The sequence below is a fragment of the Canis lupus genome, chromosome 7 (genome assembly GCF_048164855.1).
Source record: "Canis lupus baileyi chromosome 7, mCanLup2.hap1, whole genome shotgun sequence".
NCBI lineage: Eukaryota > Metazoa > Chordata > Mammalia > Carnivora > Canidae > Canis > Canis lupus.
In genome coordinates, this window is record NC_132844.1 from 7,597,556 (window position 1) to 7,613,309 (window position 15,754).

Genomic DNA, 15,754 nt, shown 5'->3' on the forward strand with positions numbered 1-15,754 from the left:
CCTTCCTCCAGTTCCTGTATTGACTATTGGAGGGCCATTCAGGTCTGTACCTCAGTCCCTTGCGTCCTTAGGTTGGATTTTCACTGGTGTGTGTGTGTGTGTGTGTGTGTGTGTAGTTGTGTTTTCTTCTCAATTAGGGCAAACCCTGAGGACTGCTACTACCTTGCACATGAGACTCTGTGGTATACCACTGGTGTCCAGGCAGCCTAGTCCTTGCCTCCCAGCCCTGTCACTGCCTCAGTGGTTACGTTGCCTCTTTTCACCTGAGTTTCAACCCTCCCACTGTGAAAATGCAGACATTAGCACCTGATCACAGGTTGCCATGAGGAGCAAATGAGCTGTTTCCAACACTTTGTATATTGCCTGGCTCACAGGGAATACACAATAAATTGAAGCTAATATGACTGTGTCATTTAGCACGTGGATGGTCAACTGAGCCTCTGTTCATTATCTAGTAGGAACAGATCTTATTTGACTGTCTTTCCTTCTTGAGTTGAGAAGGGGCCCTCCAAGTTAAAAGCTGTCTGGGAAAAGTAGAGAAGGTGGTAGGCATAGGACCCTTGGTTGTGTCACTTGGTCCTGTGATAAACCTATTTTATTCCAGGAGGAAAAGACAGAAAAGGAGCCCATCCTTAGCCATTCCTTTGAAGCTGATGGGAATATACATGATTATCTATCAAATAACTGTGGCCTTCTCCATATGCATCCCTGGGCTCTCATGCTCTCTGATCCCCCCGCCCCCACCAGGCCTGGTTCTCCCCGGAGATCGTGTCTGTCCAGTTCAATGCTATTGTCCTTATTCTAATTAGGAATATGATATTTCAGAACTAGGCCAATTTCTCATTGGGTCTCATTGCTCATTAAGAGCACTGCCATGTGCTCTTAGATCTGAGGGCCTATAAAATAGCTCACCACATATGTGCAACTTTATGTCACTCTTCACTGAGCTGAGTTGGAAAATTTATAGTTTAGAAGAATGGAATCAAGTTGAAAATGTGGCTTTGGCTGGATCTGGGCATAATTGGGGTTTTCAGGTGTAGTTTGGCAGCTTGCATCTAACAGAAACATCAAGGCCCATAAAATCAGTCCAGTGTCAGAGTTTCAAGGTGCTATACTAAATATTCCTGCAGTGCCTTCATCCCTCATCCTTTTTTTTTTTAAATGAGGGTATCAAAATGGCAGAGCATACTGCTTTAAAAAGGCCACAATCCCAATCTTCCTCACAATGAGTGAAGAGCAGACTGTTGAAAAAGGTGCTGATGTTTTCTTAATATTTATTGATATCCCTGCATTTTAGGCACTTTCCTGTAATAGACAAAAGAGTAAGACATGGTCTTAGTCTTCAGGGAGCCGATGGAGTACTAGAGGGCTCAGCAAACATTTTCTGTAAAGGGCCACAGAGCAACTATTCTATGTTGGGGGACCACATGGTTTTGATGGTGAGGCCCACATCAGCAACTCCATGTGTTTCCCACAGTCCTCACCTCTCCATTCCCCTTCCTTTCCCTCATGCCTGCTGGGCCCTCTCTTCTGTTCCCAATAACAGAACACCTGTAAGACAGACACCAATAGCTATAGCACAAGCAGATTGCAAGGACAAACTGAGTTGATGTGTGCAAAGCCCTTGCTCAGGCTCTAGCTGTCACTTAAAAATGTTAGTCTGCGTCCCTCTTGTCCTTCCAGATGAATCTGAGACAGCAAAATCCCTCTTGTCTCTTCCAGGTGAAACCATCTAGCCATGCCCCAACCCCAGCTCAGACCTCTTCTCCAAGACCTTCACCTACTCAGCTCTTTCTCTCAAACACCCACCCTACCCCTCTGTCTTGCTCCACTTTGCCTGCAACACACTTAGGTCTCTTCTGTACAAAGATAGATTTAAAGAAGGAGGAGGAGGAGGAAGAATGTGAAGGGGAAGAAGAAATCTCTATCTGACCTTACATCCTCCTCCAGCTACCATTCTTTTTCTCTTTTACCCAGTATCTCCAACTGCCTCACTTTCTTATTATTTCTCTTTGTTCATTTCTGTTCCTTCTTTCTGTTTTTTCCTTCCCAGAGACATACTGGGCTGTGGAAAAGGAGTGCTTTAGGGTCAAGCACGCATCTCCACAGTCCTGTTTGTGGTGTCACAGGCCCTGGGCAGCTTACATGGCACCCAGTTACTCATCTGTGAAGTGGGAACAGGGAGGCTGACTCCATGAGGGGATTATGAGAAATCAAGTGAGGTGATTGGTGAAAGGCACCTTGTCAGGGCTCAGCATGTGACAGGTGACACTTAAAGAATTCTGTTCTCTTTCCCCTCTACCAGCTGTTTAAGGAAAGGCAGGGGTCTCTGTCCTTGGGGAAATGGGGAGGAAATGGATAGGGACTGTTTTTTATTCCAAAAAGTATCTACTACGGTCCATCAAGTTGGGGAGACATGCCTAGACATTTTCTTTTCTTTTTTCTTCATCTTTGATAAGACTTGCAAAAAAAGTAATGTGGGATTCTAGTCATGTAAAGATGGGTAAGCACCCAGGTTGATTTCATTTGTTACTTAATCACTCTACTCGATATATATTTATTCAGCATCAGCTAGATGTTTACCCCTGTGAAAGGCCCGGCGGTCCCTGCCCGAGAGAAGCTCTCAGTCTGACTGGGGGTACAAAGAGCCTGCCCTCAGCCTAGATCACAGAGAGGTGAGGTGAGCAAGGCAAGCTGGAAGTGTAAGCCTTGTCTTGATCCTCCTCTAGACACATGAAGACTTATTCTACAATAGGAAGGGAAGAGTGGACTTCCCCATCCAGAGGGTAAGAGGAGAGAAGTTTCTGGGAGGCAGAGTTCAACTCAAGATTAGGAAGAGTTTGCCATCAGTCATCTCAGCAGTGGAGCAGACATGTGCAAGCAGGAACCAAGGCTTGGGGGTGAGGGGGGTGCAGAGAGTGGGGGGAATTAAATGTGATGGGCGGGAGAGATGAACTTGTTCCCAGCCCATGCCCAGGTCATGCTCCCCCTACCTCACCCCATGCAGAGGGCTGATGCTGCCTCTCACACCTCAAGGTCCCCTCCCCCAAAAGGGCTGTGTCTCCAACTTAGTTCACGGCTGCCTCAAGAATTCCAGTTTTGCCATGCTTTTTCCCTTTAAGGGATAAGAAAAAAAAGGGCGGGGGGGAACAATTGGATAATACCTTCTGGTAGCAGGATTTTACAGAGCTAGCCAATGTTTAAAATGAAACGGATGTGTATGTGCATAAGTGTGTGTGTAGGCATGGTATAGAGTACTGTGATTTCATTCCAAATGTTATTATTCCAATAATAGTAACCATCTTTATAATTATTATAATATAATTTATTTTTATGTACTTACCTGTTATTATTTTATATTTAATTATATAATTAAATTAATTAATTATATAATAGTAATTACTATTATTCCAAATATCAGGTCTGTTGGGAATGCTTTAAGAAATCACAATTTGTATGTGCCCGCATCATCTCCTATGTCCTCAGGTACCCTTTGGGTACACTGAATCTGAAAAGGTTAAAATGAACTTTGAGAAGTGGAGCCCTACCCTATCCAGCTTTCTCATGGGACCTGGCCTCAGGCAACTATGGGCATTCTGTTGGGACTCAATTTTGGAGCAGGCAGCTGGGGTTATCTATTTATTTTAAAATTATATTTTCAAGTTATACAAGTTGTACACACATATATTCATGTTTACAATGAAAATTAGTAAATCAGTACAGAATCTATGAAAGTCATGTTCTCATAGCATCTAGAGTGAGTCTTTTAAAATGTGAGTCACATCATTTCTCTGCCAGGTTCAGAAAAAGAACTAGTTAGTGATGCTAAGAGGCCTATAGGGCACTCATGTCCCTTCCCTTCTCCCCTCAGTCACACTGAATCTCATATCCTTGCTCTCTTGTAACACACCCAGTGCACACCCACCACAGAGCTCTTGTATTTGCTTTCTTCTCTACCTGGAATGGCCTTCACCTGCATTTCCCTGCTGCGCACTCTTCAGGCTCCTTAAGGTCTCTGCTCAAATATTTTTTGATGACAGAAGTCTTCCCAGACCATCACTATGAAATAGCACCATCACTGCTGTCATGCTTTAGCTCCCTTCACCTGATTTTGTCTTATAGCATTTATTATCACCTGGCTTGTTATGTATTTGTTTGTTGCCTGCCTCTCCCTACTAGAACATAAGTTCTATGAGAGAATGCAAATTCCACGACTTTATGTTGTTGTTTCTACTATATTCTTAGTGCCTGAAACAGTGGCACACAGTAAGTGCCCAATAAATATTCATTGACTAAATGAATGAATTCATGAAGATTATAGTAGAAAGTAAGAATTTCTCTCTCTTATGTGCTCACTCCCTTTCCACGCTTCTCAGTTCTTAGCACTGTAACAGTGTATCCTTCTAGAAATTTTCTTTGCATGTGAAAGTATACCTAGAGGTTTCTGCTTCTAATTAGGATGTAGAAGGATGTGAAAAACTTTTGGTCATGGGAAGCAACAGCACTTTTCACTGGTGCTAGCAAAAAGTGATGGATGCAAAGAAATCCTGATGAACTACATTCCAGAGAGAAATGAGCCCTTCCCAAGTATAGCAGAAAACTCTACACCTTGGGGAATGGACGGATCCAGGTAGATACAGGTGTGAGGAGTTTTCTAGAAGGAGATGCCCATCTGGAAGGGTAACTTTATGTAAGGGAGATGGGGAAGGGATGGCAGGAAGTTGGGATTAGTATGTGCAAAGATAGTGCTGCCTGGGACCATTGAAAGTGTGACCTGCATCTGGAATGGAGGAGTGGACCTGCAAAACACAGAGAACCCTACAAGGAGAAATCCATCGGGCTTTGTACACAGCATGTGCTGGTAGGAGGGATTAGAATCTGAAAGACCCTTGGGTTCAGTCAGAAGACATTAGCCACAGGAGAAATTTCAATAACAAAGACTTAATATAAAGAATTGCTAAAAAAAAAAAAAAAAAAAAAAAAAAAGAAAGAACTGCTAACTACATGAAAAGTGGTCAACTACTGAGAAGGCAAAGAAAGGAGCACCCTAAAGTAGTAACTGCAGAAAGTAGTAACTAGCCCTAAAGCTGACAGAAGAGTAAGTAATTAAGAAACTTAGACACAAAGGAAAGACCTTTGGTGACGCACGTGAACCAAGGACTATCCTCCTCTCTGGGAAACACTGCCAGGGCCCCTGCATGCTGATCCATTTGCCACCAAATAGAAACGAAACACTGGAGGAAGAAAAAGTCCCTTTATTCCCTTCCAGATTTGCGATGTCTCTCCAATGCCCTCTGTTGACAGGACCTAACATTAAGCCAACTGGCAAGGAAGAAATGTAATCTGTAGAATCACCCCAGGATCACAGAGTAGAGCAAAGAAAAATGTGTATGTTGCTGAGAAACAATAAATTACTAAGTGGCACAAAAATACATTCATAAAAAATACACAAAACCACCACAAATTCATCTCCTTCTTTCTGAATTTTACCGAGACAGCACCAGTGGAAGAAGGGCTGGTGGGCAGAGAAAAATCATGTAGCTACAAACATTCTCCTGGTCTTTGAATTCTGGGGGCCCTGTGAGAATTGAATTCAACTCTTACAGGGATTAGGACACTGGTTAGGAGTTTGGCAAATCGAAAGTAAACTCGGTTTAAAATAAAGCTGCATCTCAGCCCCAGGAGTAGAATTTTTAAAAAGAGACACACATAAAGGAACAGGGAAATAGTACTCATGATCAAGAAAAAATGCAGACCAAAGGAAAATATCCACGATAGCCTAGGCGTTGGAATTATCAGTTAAGTACTTTAAATTAACTATTATAAACATGTTAAATAATTTAAGGAAAAGGGATGGATATTGCAGAAGAGAAATAGAAACTAATGATAAAAACAAGGGGAAACTGAAATTCTAGAACTGAAAAATAAAATACAAGATATAAAAATAAATCACTGGATGATAGACTTAAGTAACTTAACAGAGTAGCCATTGAAGAGCAATGGATACGTGAACCTGAGCACAACTAAAAAAGAAACAACTAAGAAACTAAGAAACACAGCTAAGAACACAACTAAGGAAGACAACAAGAAGCCAAGAAGCCAAAAGCAGAGATAAAATGGGATTCTTAAAAAAAAAATGGGATTCTTGAAAAAACCCTCTCAATTAATACAAAAGAAGGCAAGAAAAGAGAAATAAAAGACAAGAGTAATCCAATAGTGAAATGGTAGGCTCAACATCAACTCCTTCAATAATTACGTTCAATATGAATGAACCAAACACTTCAATTTAAAGGCAGTATCTGATGGACTGCATAAGAACAAAAAATTTAACTATGCTGGCTACAGGAGACACATTTTAAGCATAAAAATTGAAAATAGATTACAAGTAAAAGATCAATAAAAGAGAAACCATGCAAACAATCATGAGAAAGATGGAGTGGCTATATTAATACCATATGAAGTAGACTTTTATCTGATATAAAGAGGGACATTCATAATGGTAAGAGAGTCGAATCATCAAGAAAGTATTAAAATCTTAAATGTATTTTCACCATAATAACAAAGCTTCGAAATACATGTAGCAAAAGCCATCAGAACTAAAGGGATAAATGGACAAATTCACAATTTTATCATTAGACAGATTCTCAATTAGAGTTGCAGATTTTAATGCCACACTTTCAGCAATTGATAGAACAACTTGACAAAAATATATAAGAATACAGAGGATTTAAACAGCACTTATCAACCAACTTAACCTAATGAGTATTTCTAGAACACTGCTTCCTACAACTGCAGCATACTCATTCTTTCCAAATATATGTGGGTCATTCACCAAGATAGACCAAAAGGTGGTCCATAAAACAAATCTCAATAAATTTCAAAGGATTGAGAGCATACAGAATGTTCTAAAAGCCAATAGCAGAAATATATCAGGAAAATGTCAAATACATGAAAATTAAAAACAAACCTGCAAATAACCCTTGGTTTAAAAAAGAAATTACCAAGGAGATTAGAAAATACTTTAAACTGATGGAAAATGAAAGGAAGAAACCTAACTTGCTCAAAGTTGTTGGATGTTGTGAAAGGAGTGCTTAGACAGGAATTTATCTTTTTAAATATTCACATCAGAAAAAGAAGAAAGGTAAAATAAATCACTTAAATTTCCACCTTAAGAAGCTAGAATAAGAAGAGCAAATTAAGCCCATAGTAAGTAGAATGAAGGAAACAATCAAGTTAAAAGCAAAAATCGATGGACTAAAACCAGATAGTGGGAAAATATTAGCAAAAGCAAAAGTTGATCTTTTAAAAAGGTTAATACAATTGATACTCTCTAGGAGGATTGATTAAGAAAAAGAAAGAAAATTGTGGATTATCAATAGAGGACATCTTTACAGATATTAAAAATATTAAAATGATAATACAAAAGTATTAAGAACAATTTATGTTAATAGATTCAACAAAATCTTTGAGAAACACAACTTATCAAATCGGATGTGAGATGACATAGAAAACCAAAATAGTTCTCTAGCTTTTAAATAAATTGAATTTATAATTAACAACCTTAGAGCTTCAGACTTAAATGACTTTACTGGTGAATTCTATCAAATATTTAATTAAGAAATAATACCACTCTCACACAAGTTCTTTGAGAAAATAGAAAAGGAGAGCTGACTTCCCAACTTGTTTTTTGAGGCCATTCATGATACCTGTTTCCAACCTTGACAAAGATAGTATAAGAAAAGAACATTATAAACCAATATTGTGGGGCACCTGGGTGGCTCAGTCAGTTAAGCAGCTGCCTTCTGCTCAGGTCATGATCCCAGGGTCCTGGGATGGAGCCCTGCATCAGGCTCCCTGCTCAGCGGGGAGTCTGTTCTCCTTCCTCTGCCTCTTCCCCAGCTTGTGCACGCTCGCTTGCTCACTCTCTCTGTCTCAAATAAATAAAATCTTAAAAAAAAAAAAAAAAAAACAAGCAGGGACGCCTGGGTGGCTCAGTGGTTGAGCATCTGCCTTTGGCTCAGGGCGTGATCCTGGAGTCCGGGGATCGAGTCCTGCAATGGGCTCCCCATGGGCAGCCTGCTTCTCCCTCTGCCTGTGTCTCTGCCTCTCTCTCTGTGTCTCTCATGAATAAATAAGATAAAATAAAAATCTAAAAAAACCCAAAACAATATTATTCACAATAACGGATAAAAGATAGAAATTATACGATCATTTCAATAGATGGAGACAAAGCATTTTACAAAATTCAACGTCCATTCATGACAACAAAACAAAACAAAACAACAACTGTTAGGAAACCAAAAATAGAAGAAACTTTCTCAATCTGATAAAGGGCATCGTGTAAATACCTAAAGATAATACCACACTTAGATAAAGTATTGGCGCACCTGAGTGACTGAATTGGTTAAGCATCTGCCTAAGGCTCAGGTCATGATCCACAGGTCCTTGGATTGAGCCCCATGTAGGGCTCCCTGCTAAAGTGGGGAGCCTACTTCTCCCTCTCCTTCTGCCCCTCCCCCTGCTTGTGCTCTCTATCTCTCAGTGTCTCTGTCAAATAAATAAATAAAATAAAATTTTTAAAAAAGAAAAAATAAAATATTGGAAAATTTCCCCCTAAGATCAGGAACAAGCCAGGATATTCTCTTTCATCATTTATGTTCAACATTATTCCAGAGGTTCAAGCCACTATAGAAGGACAAGAAAAAGAAATTTAAAAAAATTAAAAGGCAAAAAGATTGGAAAGAAATAGAATTTTTAATTCACAGATCGGATTGTGTATATAGAAAAGGTGTATACAAAACGGCTCACTAGATCTGGTCATTTAGAAGTAGTTTCGTAGCAGGACAAAGTCCAAGTATAAATGTATTTCTATGTACAAGCAACAATTGGAAAAAAAAAGTAAAAGTGCCATTCCAATAGTGTCAAAAAATGAAAATGAAATATACTTAGTAATAAATTTAACAAAATGTGTGCGTGATATTTACACCAAAAACTACAAAATGTTTCTGAGAAAAACCAAAGTCATAAAGAAATAGAGAGATACACATGTCTATGGACTATAAGGCTCAAATTTCAGTTCTTGGCAAATTGAGTGTCAGTGGGTTCTTGGCACTTATTTTTAAAGATTATTTATTTATTTATTCATGAGAGAGAGAGAGAAAGAGAGAGAGAGGCAGAGACACAGGCAGAGGGAGAAGCAGGCTCCATGGAGGGAGCCCGATGTGGGACTCGATCCAGGGTCTCCAGGGTCACACCCTGGGCTGAAGGCAGGTGCTAAACCACCCAGGCTGCCCGGTTCTTGGCATTTAAATAGAAATTGAAATGTAAATTGTGAAGTGATTATGAAAAAGGAAAAATAAAGTTGGAGAACTCACATTACCTGATTTTAAGACTTACTATAACCGCAAGAGTTTGGTATTGACATAAAGATTGACAAATATGTCGATGAATAAATGGTCCAGAAAGAAACTAAAATTCATACAGTTAATTGGTTTTGATGAAGGCACCAGAGTAATTCAATGGAGAGAGAAAAGTCTTTTCAACAAATAATTGTGCTGAGTGACTGGATATCTGTGTGTGTGGGAAGAATGAATCCTGAACCTTATCTTGCACCAAATACAATAGTTAATTTGAGATCAATTGTAGACTATTTTTTTCTGATTTTTACATGATGGGATTTTAAGTTATGTTATTTAAATTCAAGTTAGTTAATACAGAGAGCTGTATAGATTTTAGGAGTAGAAGTTAGTGATTGATCACTTACATATAACACCCAGAGCTCATCACAGCATGTGCCCTGCTTAATGCCCATCACCCATTTAGCCCACCCCCACCCACTTCCTCTCCAACAACCCTGGGTTTGGTCTCTATAGTTACGAGTCTTTATGGTTTGCCTCCCTCTCTGTTTTTTACCTTATTTTATTTTTTCCTTCCTTTCCCCTATGTTCAACTGTTTTGTTTCTTAAATTCCGCGTATGAGTATTATTATTTTTTTGAGGGATTATTATTATTTATTTGAGGGATGTTGAGTTTGGTAAGTATTATTTATTTGAGGGATGTTGAGTTTGGTAAGTTCTTTATAGACTCAGAATACTAGCCCTTTATCTGATATGTCACTGCAAATATCTTCTATTCTATAGGTTACCTTTTAGCTTCATTGTTTCCTTCACTGTGCAGAAGCTTTTTATCTTGTTGAGGTCCCAATAGTTCACTTTTGCTTTTGTTTCCCTTGCCTCCGGAGACGTATCTAGTAGGAAGTTGCTGTCTGTGTTCTCCTCTGGGATTTTAATGGTTTCCTGTCTTACATTTAGGCTTTTCATCCATTTTGAATTTATTTTTGGATATGTTGTAATTAAGTGGTCCAGTTTCATTCTTCTGTATGTCTCTGTCCAGGTTTCCCAGCACCACTTGTTGAAGAGATCTTTTTTCCAGTGGACATTCTCTCCTGCTTGGTCAAAATTAGTTGACCATAAAGCTGGGTTCTCTATTCTGTTCCATTAATCTATGTGTCTGTTTTTATGCCAGTACCATATTGTCTTGATGATTACAGCTTTGTATTATAGTTTGAAGTCTGGGATTTGGATGCCTCACATTTTGTTTTTCTTTTTCAATATTGCTTTGGCTATTCAGGATCTTTTCTGGTTCCATTCAAATTTTAGGATTATTTGTTCTAGTTCTGTGAAAAAAATGCTGGTGTTATTTTGATCAGGATTGCATTGAATGTGTAGATTGCTCTGGGTAGTATAGACATTTTAACAATATTTGTTCTTCCAATCCATAAGCATGGAATGTTTTCCTACTTCCTTGTATCTTCTTCAATTTCTCTCGTAAGTGTTCCATAGTGTTCCATAGTTCCATAGTGTTCAGAGACCAGAATAAATCTCTTTGGTTAGGTTTATTCCTAGATATCTTACGGGTTTTGATGCAGTTGTAAATAGGATCAATTCCTTGATTTCTCTTTCTGCTGCTTCATTATTGCTGTCTTGAAATACAACAGATTTCTGTACATCGATTTTATATCCTATGACTTTGCTGAATCCCTGTATTAGTTATACTAATTTTTTGGTGGAATCTTTAGAAAAACCTTCTGCTTACTAGAGGACACTATTTAAGAGTGAATAGGCAAGCCATGGACTGGGGAAATTTTGTGGTGCATATATTTGACAAAGAAATTGGATCCAAAATAGATAAAGAACTTCTACAGGCTTCTTTAGGCTTCTTTGTTAGCTTAAAAAGGGCTAACAACCCAATAATAAATATTTGGGCAAAGGACTTGAACAAGCACTTTAAACAGAAGATATATGAATGGCCAATATACTCATAAAAATTTGTTCAATGTCTTTACTCATCTAGGAAATGCAAATTAAATTCCACCTGATAGAACAGCTAAAATGAAAGATCAACAGCACCCGTGTTGGTGACGATACGGAACCCCTGCTTTTCTTCCACACTGCTGGTGCAGTGTAGACGGTGCAACCATTGGGAAATTGTCAGTTCCTTACAATGTTTAACAGAAACCTATCCTATGACCCAACCACTCCTAGGGATTTACTCCAGAAAATGAAAACAAATATCTGCAAAGGACTCATACATGAATGTTACTAGCAGATTTATTCAAAATAGCTTAAAACTGGAAACAATCCAAATGGTTATCAACAGGTGAATGAACAAACAGACTGTGGTATAATCATCCAATGAAATACTACTCATCAATAAAGAGAGATATACAAAAATTGTTTTGTGAACTAATGAAGCCAGCTGCAAAAAAGTACAAACTGTATGATTCCATTATATTAAACTCAAGGACAGAGAAAACTAATGTATGGTGATAGAAATCAGAATAGAGGTTGCCTTTGAAGGATTGGAGTTGACTGCAAAGAAGCATAAAGGAATTTTCTAGGGTGATGAAAATAATCTATATTTGACTAGGGTATGAGTTACATTAGCGTATACATTTATCAAAGCTCATTTAATTGTACCCATAAGACCTGTGCATTTCACTGTATGCAAATTATTCCTCAATTAAAACAAATATTTTTATTTGGAAAATGTAAATTTAATTGGAAAACTTGATTTGCACAAATTAGCCTGGGGGTACAACACTTATAATAATATTACAAGAAGGGCTATCAAATTTTCTTCATCTTCCCAGAGGATGTAGGAAGAAAAATGCCTTCATTTTACCATTATTTTTTAAAGATTTATTTATTTTTATTTGAGAGAGAGAGGGGGAGAGCCCACACAGGCATGCAAGCTGTAGGAGGGGCCGAGGGGACAGGGAGAGAGAATCCTCCAGCAGACTCCCTGCTGGGAGCCTGACACCAGGCTTAATCCATGGACCCTGAAATTATGACCTGATCCAAAACCATGAGTGCCGCTTAACCGATTGAGCTACTTGGGTGCCCGGCAAAATGCCTTTAAATGATAGCAAAAGACTTCTATAGAAATTCATATTTGAGTTAACATACCACCATAGTTGATAAGGTGAAATATAGTATTTCCCCTATTTGAAAGGATGATATATAGTGCTTGTACTAGATTGAGTAGTGTCCCCTCAAAATGCATGTCCTTTGGAACCCCAGAATATGACTTTATTTGGAATTAGGATTTTTGCACATGTAATTGGTAGGATGAGGTCATCCTGGATTAGGGTAGGCCCTAAGTCCAATGACTCGAGTCATTATAAGAAGGCCATATAGAGATACAGAGAACCCTAGAGAGAGATGAAGGCCATGTGACAATGGAAGAAGGATTTGGGTTGATGTCGAACTGCTACTACAGAATGCCAGGAATTTCTGGCAACCACCAGAATCTAGAAAAAGGCATGAAACAGATTCTCAGATTCTCCCTCATGGTCCCAAGAAAGAATCAACACTGCTTGAAATCTTGATTTTCTAGTTTTCTAGCCACCTGAACTGTGAGAGAATAAATTGCTGTTTTTTTTTTTTTCTAATTCACCACATTAATTATGATAGCACTAGGAAGCAAATATACTACTCAAATATACCTAAATTATCAAAGGGGAAAGTTTGAAGTATGCAACAATCTGTTTGGTGTACTTGAGTAGACTTTCATCAATAAACTAAATAAAATATGCTATGAAAAATACACGTCCTTATATTTTTAGTATACAATCAGATAACACACAATTAAGGTAAGTGTACAGACTCTTTGGCTATTTCATATTGTTGTTTTCTAAAGGGGCAATAAATCCTGAAGACATTTCCTTGTTAGCACACAGAGAGAAGCCTGAACATGCTCCTCTGGCCTGCTCTGGGACCAGAGAATTCATCTTTCTAAAGACTGAACTGTATTCCAGGATGTGGATTTACCATGATTTACTTTGCCAGCCAGCTCAGTTAGATGAAGGTTTATTAAAAGCCTCATCCTGAGTGCTTCAGTTTAAATCTGTTCAATACAATTCAATCTCATGCAAACCAAATCAGTAAGTATCTACTGAGCTCCGTCTTTGTGCCAACCACTATGCTACGATCACATTTGGGTTTACTCTTGATTGACTATCTCTCCCCTTCATGTCCTTCTTGAAAATTCAAGATACTTCTTGAAAAAAAAATTTTTTTTTGGATTTTACTTATTTATTCATGAGAGACAGAGAAAGAGAGAGAGGCAGAGACACAGGCAGAGGGAGAAGTAGGCTCCATGCAGGGAGCCCCATGTGGGACTCAATCCTCAGTCTCCAGGATCAGGCCCTGGGCTGAAGGCGGCGCTAAACCACTGAGCCACCCGGGCTGCCCTACTTCTTGAAAATCTATTTTGAACTCCAACACGGGAGACTGATAATAAGACCATAGTAAAAGGGATTGATGTTTGAGATGGAGAAAGTATTTCTCTTTTCCCATGCTTACCTCCTTATGTTAATAGGCTCTAATGTCCTTACTTAATTGGGCTTCTTAGGATTTGGAATTTGTCCCAATATAAAGGTGCAACTCAACCTGTAAGAAGTGATAAAACTGCTGAACGCACAGAGAACGGGTTCCATCTGATACACAGAGAGAAAGACACGATCCTAGAAGCAGTGAGGAGAAACCCAAATGTTTTGTCTTGCAATTATCCAGCATTTTCTAGTCCTGTTTCGTGTGCGTGCAGGGGCTTCCCGGCCTGTGAAATAGCCCCTGGCTGTAACATGGTATCTCATTCAGTTCTTGCTGCTGATGTAAGGAAGCCTGGTGAACGTTGCCTTCTTGCTTTTGAATTAGACTGGGTCTTGCATAATGAGAATTCTGAGTAATCATCTTTTTAATTAACAATTTAAATTCTTGGCTCAGGGTGAGAATGCACTCCCCAGGGGGTGGGGATCACCGGGCACCATCTAGGAGGCTGCATATCGCATCCTGCTTCTGCCTTGCGGTGCCACATGGGCTAATCTGTCTCTTCTCTGGGCTATGTGTCCTCTGTTATTTCAACTGCTCCACAAAAGAAAGTTTCCAGATGCCCCACTCCCCGCCCCCACCCTTTTGGAGACAATATTTCCTTTAACCCTTGCCTTGGAAATGAGTGTAAAACTCCAGATATTCTGCAGACAGCAGTGTTATTGTTCCCCTGGATCTGGACACGATGCCATCTATATTCCCATGAGGGTTTTGTTGTTGTTGTTGTTGTTGTTGTTGTTGATAAAATGGGTCACCCCGTAGTCTAAATAAGACTTGGTCTTAACTAAAATCCCTAGACCTTTTCCACGCAGCCAACCTTTCCTGCCAACTTTCTCCTGTACACCTATGAATAAGGTGTCAACCATTTATCTTCTTAAACTGCCATTTACTTGATTCGGTCCATCCAATTAAGACAGTTTGAACCTGAACTCTGTAATCTGCGACATTAGCTGTCCCTCCTAGGTATCTGTCATCTGCTTACTTGGTAGGCCTGTCTTCTAAATCTTCAGCTACGTCACCAGGGGAATATAACAGAAACTAGAGACCTGTGGTGCACCATCAGAGACAACCAGCAGGTCGGTACTATCATTGGTCATGCAACGTGGAGACTCCCTTAGGATCTTACACAAAAGTATCATGATTCTGCTCATGTGAACTGTTTGACCCACGAAATAATCTTGGGAAATTAGGTCAAATGCTTTGTGATAATCAACACAGGCCATGGTTATGGCGTTCCTCTGAATTCCAACCTGATTACCACCCCCTCTCAAAAGTCCGTCGAACTAGGTTAAACCTTAAATGTAAAGGGAATTTGCTCTTAGAAAGCGAATGTTCCAATATTACTGATGATCACTTTTTTTTTTTTCCATGAGAGTGTATGAATTTCCACATCCAGAATCCAATGTCTTTCGAAATTGGGATTAAAATATGTCTCTCCGCTCCTCTAGAACTCCTCTCCCATCCATGACTCTTGGGAATTCCCAACCACAGCTCTGGGAGCCCCAGTGTATGCTCCTGCTGCATTCAGGGGGTTGTTTGGTCTGAGCCTGGAGAGAGTTGAGCTTGTTGAAGTGATAAGCAGCTTGTCAGTATCCCTGCCTCACCTCTCCATCCTTGGCTTCCCTGGCTTCTGGTTTGAGATCCTTTGCTTTTCTGTGCTAAACTAAAGAGAAACAAATAGTGTCTGGCTTCCCACTGCCACTTGTGAACTTCCCAAATATTTTCTGAGTGGTAGGGTAATTCTGTCCTTGTTCTTGCTTTGAAAAATAAAAATTAAAAAAAAAATAAAAAATAAAAATTAACCCAGTGACACATCCCTGTATTCTTTAGTGATGTTGTAACTGTCAGCACCTTCCGTGTTTTGA

General features: G+C 39.3%; 1 protein-coding gene across 8 annotated transcripts in view; it reads left to right on the top strand.

The window, feature by feature from the left end:
- Positions 1-15,754, top strand: part of SCML4 (Scm polycomb group protein like 4) — a 114,835-nt gene that overhangs the window by 15,889 nt on the left and 83,192 nt on the right. The window contains exon 1 of one of the 8 annotated variants that reach the window (XR_012033748.1): positions 2,150-2,265. The exons of the other annotated variants lie outside the window; for them this stretch is intronic. The gene's annotated coding sequence lies outside the window, so the exon portion shown is untranslated. Of the gene's footprint in view, positions 1-2,149; positions 2,266-15,754 lie in introns of those variants that run through there. 8 annotated transcript variants of the gene reach the window in all.